Source organism: Grammomys surdaster, unplaced genomic scaffold (assembly GCF_004785775.1).
Source record: "Grammomys surdaster isolate TR1022 unplaced genomic scaffold, NIH_TR_1.0 126248, whole genome shotgun sequence".
Lineage (NCBI taxonomy): Eukaryota > Metazoa > Chordata > Mammalia > Rodentia > Muridae > Grammomys > Grammomys surdaster.
The window spans coordinates 767,435-774,515 of record NW_021621048.1 but is presented as its reverse complement, the minus strand read 5'-3'; the positions used below and the strand labels follow the sequence as shown (position 1 = coordinate 774,515).

The 7,081-nt window shown below is 43.0% G+C and overlaps 1 non-coding gene across 1 annotated transcript; it reads left to right on the top strand.

The window, feature by feature from the left end:
- Positions 1-5,824: 5,824 nt before the first annotated feature.
- On the top strand, positions 5,825-5,897 carry Trnak-cuu. The gene has a single exon. It is a non-coding gene; the product is annotated as a tRNA-Lys (tRNA).
- The last annotated feature ends 1,184 nt before the right edge of the window (positions 5,898-7,081 follow it).

Below are 7,081 nucleotides of genomic sequence, written 5' to 3'. Positions count from 1 at the left end.
GGAGGGGGCAAGCAGCCCCTTTTATAGTTGGCCAGGCCTACCTGGCTGTTCCCAGGTAACTGTGGGGTGGAGTTTAGACAGAATGCTAACACTTCTGACCTCCTCAGGTATCAGTCACACGTGTGGTGCACATGCAGCCCAAACACCCAGACACATAAAATAAGTAATCTAGAAAGAGTGGCTGATGTGAATCTGAACCCAGATGGGTTTAGGTCAGTTTCTTGGGGTCCCTTCTCTCTACACCATAGCAGAGAGTCAGAAGGGAGCACAACCGTGGATACAAAGGGATGAGTCACTGGAAGAGAGGACTAGACCAAAGGGTGGAGGACAAGAGCCGCATCTACCTGAGCTCTGAGGACATGGAGAAACCAAGTGTTCCAAGCACCTGGAACCCTGCCTTACCATCAGGGCAGACAGCAAAGCCTTCCTGGAGGACGTGCCTCCCAACGAAGAGGTTCAGAGTGACACTGAGAAAGGACAGAATGAGATGCGTATCCAAAGGAAGGCAGAAGCTCTGTGGTTTTCCAGAGACTTGAAAGTACATGGTTTTGCTGAGACATCTAGGGTGGATGGCAGCTGACAGTGTAGAAGGGTCCAGAAAGGCTGAATTGGATGTGGTAAGCTCTGTTAGGGAGTTTGGACGTTGGGCTTCAGTGTAAGGTATCCCTGGAGGGTCATGTTAGGAATTCAAGCTGGCTACCAAGATCCACCCAGATCACTGAGGCATCTGATATGGTTGTGACTGGTATGTGCCAAAGGGAGGACGAGAAAATGAGAGTTTACAGAGCGTCACAGATTTTGACACTGGAAGATGGTACAAGTCCCTCAACTGAAGTCAGTTTACTGAAAGTCTAGGGGCGTGGTTCAGTTGGCAGACCACTTGCCTCTTGCATTTAGAACGCCCTAGAATGAATGTCCAGCCCTACACAAAACTAGGCATGATGACACATGTTTGCATTACCAGCACTCTAGAAGGAGGGGACAGGAGGATAAGAGGTTGCAGTGGAAACTTAAGAGTTCTTTGGTAAGTAGGTTGGATGGTGTTTGCTGGGACAAACATGTGAAAGAACGTTTGATTGAAGTGGACATGGGTGTGAAAGGCTTGGCTTGCTGGTACAGCTAGCTGAGTAGCACTTGTGGGTCTCGAGTCTTCGCTGATCTTTGCTTCCCAGAGAGAAGCACAGCCAAGAACTTCTCCGGGTGTTCCTGTTGCAGACTCGTGCTGAGGCTGAGGTCTGACTGTCTCTGCTAGGTCGTGTCACCACTGTTGCTAACCTGACTCTACCAAACTGGACTGCTAGTGTATCCATGAGGTGTTTGCTAGTGGATCGAGCTCATGCTGCCTGCTAACCTGTGAACTGATTGCCAATTTCCAGACAACATAGAGGAGTTGCTCCAAAGAACCTTTCTAAACAGGTCCACTTCCCCTCCCCCACTACTATATTCTTTGTTTTCCACTACCTCTGGTGGTGGGCTACGTGGGAGGTTAAAGGGATGGTTAGACAACCATCGTAAAAAATAAGGCTTAGGCCGGGCAACGGTGGCACACACCTTTAATCCCAGCACTTGGGAGGCAGAGGCAGGCGGATTTCTGAGTTCGAGGCCAGCCTGGTCTACAGAGTGAGTTCCAGGACAGCCAGGGCTATACATAGAAACCCTGTCTCAAAAAACAAAAAAACAAAAAACAAAAAACAAAAACAAAATAAGGCTTAAAAACACTTAAAGTTACAAGAGGTTGAAGGTTTCAAGTCCATAGGGGTTAAGGATAGCCTAGGAGTACATGAAAACCAGTCCAAAATTAGAATGGGTAAAGGGGATATCATGACATTTTATAAACTGCATGTTTTTATTCTAAAAAACAAGATCTGTATAGTTGACTCTTTTTGGTCCTGGAACCTAAGGGGACAGAACTTAGCCATGTGAACTAACCTAAGGGAATTTTGGGCATAAGGAACTGGACCAGGTTTCCCTCCCCCTCCTCCCCCTCCTCCCTCTCTTCCTCCCTCCTCTTCTTCCCCTTTTTCAGCTTCCTCTTCTTTTCTTTGATAGCTAGAAAGGCTCAAGCTGGATTTATAGTCCATGTATACATATGAAGTATTCAGAATTTCTGGGTCTTGTTTATGTGAACCTAATTTTCAGCTACATTTTAAATTTTTAATGGTCTCCCTGTCTCTTGTCACCTACTCGAATCACACATACACACACACACACACACACACACACACAAACCACTTTTTTTTTCAAGTAGCAAAGGAAAACTTTACTCTCATGAACTTCAGTCCCACAAGAAAGAATTAGCAGTCGTTAAGATTGAAATCTGGAGTAGACTAAAACTCAAGTCTCCATATGTCTATCAACAGAGCAACTGTCCATGTGCTTTCAAATGATGAAGTAGTGAAACAGTCCCAGCTCTCCACTGTGATGTTGCGGTGTTACTGACGATTCAATCACTTTGACTAGGCACTGAAGTTCCATTCTTAGAGGAAGTTCATGGTGCAGAACAGTTAAGAGTAGAAGGTAAGGACGCTCTGATGATTCCCACGAACTAGGAGGATTGGTGGCAGGTCCATAGAGCTTCTTACCAAGCCATGTACAAAGCACTGGACACAGCACCTTTCCATGCAACTGGAAGACTCATGACAATAATATTAGCTGTGCTTGAATGCTCCTTTAATAATTCATTTGACCTGATCTGTCGATATATCTTCGTCTTCTAAAGCTCAAGCTCGTTATCTGTGATTCGCCAAGGCTCATCTTCTTTCATCTTATCTGCAATGTCCTGTTCTTTATCATCTTCGTGAAGTCTGTATGGCTCGATCATGTCATCGAAAGCAACAATATTTTCTTTTTTTGGTTTGGTGTTGATATCTCCTAAGACCATGATATCAGAAAAGTCTATTCGGAATTTACTCAGTAAAGTAGCCATTGCTCTCCGGTCATGGTCTACTCTGTTTATTTTTCCACCAATAAATACTCAGATCTTACAATCTTTCCACTTTTTCTTGGTAGTCAGAAGATAGGGTATCAACAAGGTCAAACCTCCATCATCAAACAGCCACCAGACATCTATAGCATTCTTCTCTTGTTTCTTCTGAAACTGTGTGCTAGCTTCCAGAAGCTTTTGGTCAGCTACATTTAAAGGTGTAATGGGGCCTTTGGATTCTTTTTTCAACAGTGGCTGAGTTGGAGTCTTGCCATCCTCTTCCTGATCTTTCTGTGTAATAGGTTTTTCACCAGATGATTTGAAAGTATCTTGATCTGACTTTTTACTGTAACCCACATTTACTACTACATCCTTGGTACCAGGTGACTTTTCTTGTGAAGATAATAATTCTTCTTGTCCTTGCAGGTGCACAAACCACTTTTTATTGAGGAAACATATATGTGTGTGTGTGTGTGTGTGTGTTTTAGAAAACTCAAAAGACAAGAGAAAACTAAAGTAAATTCTTCACATTCACCCAGATATCAGTCTTTATATAGTGTCTTTTTTATTTTTATTTTTAGATTTATTTATTTTCTTATTTTATGTATGTGAGTACACTGTCGATGTCTTCAGACACACCAGAAGAAGGTATCAGATCCCATTACATATGGTTGTGAACCACCATGTGGTTGCTGGGAATTGAACTCAGGACCTCTGGAAGAACAGTCAGTGTTCTTAACCTCTCAGCCATCTCCCCAGCCCCTAGTGTCTTAAATAAATAAATAAATAAATAAATTTTTTTGTTTTGTTTGTCCATTTTTTTAAAGATTTATTTATTTATATATGAATACACTGTAGCTGTCTTCAAACACACCAGAAGAGGGCATCAGATCTCATTACAGATGGTTGTGAGCCACCATGTGGTTGCTGAGATTTGAACTCAGGACCTCTGAAAGTACAGTCAGTGCTCTTAACCACTGAGCCATCTCTCCAGCCCTCATTTGTTCTTTTGTTTGTTTTTGAGACAGGGTTCTCTGTAGAGCTGTCCTGGAACTCCCTCTGTAGACCACCGGGCTGGCCTCCAACTCAGAGACCAGCCTGCTTCTGCCTCCTGAGTGTTGGGATTAAAGCCATGGACCATGCCTGGCTAGTATTTTCACTTAAATGCAAGGTAACATTTTATTCAGCAATCTGCTCTCATCAAGTCAAACATCTACACTTTTCCATTTCAGCACGTCCTTATCTCATCTCTTACATTCGAACTATTAAAATTCCAGTTAATCCCCAAATCTTTCCATAACCATTTTGTCCAGGTCAATTACTATATATGAAAATTATGCTTCTCTGGCTCTTTTATTTTTGTTTTTTTTTTTTTTTTGGTTTTTCGAGACAGGGTTTCTCTGTATAGCCCTGGCTGTCCTGGAACTCACTCTGTAGACCAGGCTGGCCTCGAACTCAGAAATCCGCCTGCCTCTGCCTCCCAAGTGCTGGGATTAAAGGCGTGCGCCACCACCGCCCGGCTCTCTGGCTCTTTTAACCTAGCAGAAATCGTGAAAAAGGTGTGATATTGTAGCTCAGCCTACCTAGCTTGCCTGGCATGAAAATGGGTCTGGGTTTGATTCCCAATCAAAATAAAACCGAGGACAGATACGATGGGCTATGCCTTCAGCCCTAGCACTCAGAAGACAGAGACAGGAGAGCTCTGAATTCAAGGTAAGTTTGGTTCATAGTGAGTTTCTGTTCCAAAAACAAAAATAAACCAGAAAGCAACAGTTTTGCTTCTTCATTATATTATTTTTCTACCCCAGTCCCTTTTATTTTCTGTAGTTAAGTAATGAGATCTAAAGGCAGCTGGATCCAAACAAACTATTTCTGGTGAGATTAAATAGCACCATTGTTCTCAATAAATACATAGGTATTCATATGTATCTGAGAATAATTACTGTTGACCTTGTATGCAGTCACTGATGACACGTTATCTCATTGATGTTCTATCTCTAGAACAGAGTGGTAAGTAGCACCCACTGTTCCTGCCGGTCAATATCTTTTATTTAGAAGGTGTTGTGTAACTTTTCCCATACGTGAACAAAGGTCTGCTTTAATAGGGCACCAGCTAACAGACTCATTGTACCCCTAAATTCAGGTTAGTGAGTTTATTGTGATTACTTGCACGTGTGGGTGACCCAAAGACAGATGAGACAGGGAAGAGCCCACCCTACTTCGGTCTTCAGAAAAGCATAGTTGGAGCTCCTTGGGGAAGGAGGGGCCTTCTGAATCTTCTATCTTTCTAAGCTTCCTGAGCCTTGTAAATTCAGTTAGCAAAGGCATTTTAAATAATTGTGTGTGTGTGTGTGTGTGTGTGTGTGTGTACAGCAGTCGGCCCTCTCCTGTCAGGATGGGAAGCCCAGGGATAGAACGAAGAAATCAGTTAGCTGGGATTGGGAAGTTAAGTTCCCTCCCACTGAGCTATCTTACCACACCTTGTTACTTGCTGAGGTGATGAAGACTCTCTGGACTTTGGCCCCGAGCTGCCTTGGTGCCGGCAACTCCACGTCCAGTTCCTCAGTTCCTGGGAGCGCTGGAAACTTCTGGGTGACAGGCCCCCAAGCAGGTAGCGGACCAGCTTCCTTGCTCTGCTTTACCAGGAACGGAAGACTCTGGCCGCTAGAGGGCCTTTTTAGACATTTGTATTGAACAGCAGAAGTTTGCTCGCACGGAGGCAGAAACAAAATACAATTCATTTCGCGAGTAATTTTACATAAAAGAAAGAAATAAAAAAAAAACAGAAAAGTAGAGAAAAAGAAGCTCGGAAAAGATCGTTAAATATATGTTACACCATTTGAAACAAATTAAAATACTGTCATTCCCTTGAAGGGACCTAGAAAAGAAGACGCTCCAGCTGCCCGGCTAGCTCAGTCGGTAGAGCATGGGACTCTTAATCCCAGGGTCGTGGGTTCGAGCCCCACGTTGGGCGGTTTAGTTTTAGGTTTTCGAGATCTCTGCGATACTTGTTATGAAACCGAGTTACTTATTATCAAACAATCCAATACTAAAAGGACCACAAAGATGAAACTAGTATCTTGCTAATGGTTTGTCCCAGTGGGTGAAAGCGCTTTTGCCAACGTGGTTGTAAGGACAGAAATGACTACTACAAGTTAATTCATATCCACACCACAAACCCACATACAACCGGCACAGACACAATAAGTAGCGTTTAAATGAGAAACAGTAGGCAATTTGTCTAGGATAAGATTTTGCTATTTCAATGTTCTATTTTAGGGGCAGCCTAAAGTGACAAGTTGGGGGATATCGTGATATGAAAAGTAATGAAATCCTAGAGTTCACAAACACTGCAGAAGTGATCTTTAGTTTTAAACGTATTGTTGTGTGTGGTATTGAAGGTTAACTCAGAGAGTAGCACTAAAGACTTTTTAAATTATAAGATTATCTTGGCTACGCACAATCGGGAACTCACAGTTAGGACTTTTTTTTTTTTTCTCTTTAACACCCCTTCCCTACTCCTTTTATTAAAGTTGGTGATTGAAATGGCAGGTTTTTTGTTTTTTATCCTTGTATATTTCCTTTCTTCATAGTTTTTTTCCCCAAAACAAGTCACACAGCGTAAAATTATGCTTTTATATTGACAATTCCAAACCCTTAAACATTTTCAATCATCTTTCTGCAATTCTTTTTTGCCTTGTTTTTAGTTTTTGGAGACATGGTTTCTCTGTGTAGCCCTAGCTGTCCTGGAACCTGGAACTCACTCCATAGAGCAGGCTGGCCTGGAACTCACAAAGCTCTTCCTGCTGTGCTGGCATTAAAGGCTTGGGTAACCACAGCCCCAGGAATCCCACAGCAATTAATTCTTACATGTCCTCCACAATTAACATAGGTTGTGATCATCTATTCAAAGAACAGTTTCAGACTGGAAGACAAAACATGGACGTTTCCTGCAATCAATCATCAAGCTGGGTGTTGCAAAAGAACAAGGAACAAAAGAAGTGAGGGGGAGCGAGAGGGGTTGGGAAAAACAAAGGAAGAGGAGGAAGGAAAGAGAGTGGGAGGGAGAGAGCCAGCTGGAGGCAGGACCCTCCGGCACTCTAGTTATGAAAATGCTCAGTCGTGGTGGTGGCGCACGCCTTTAATCCCAGCACTTGG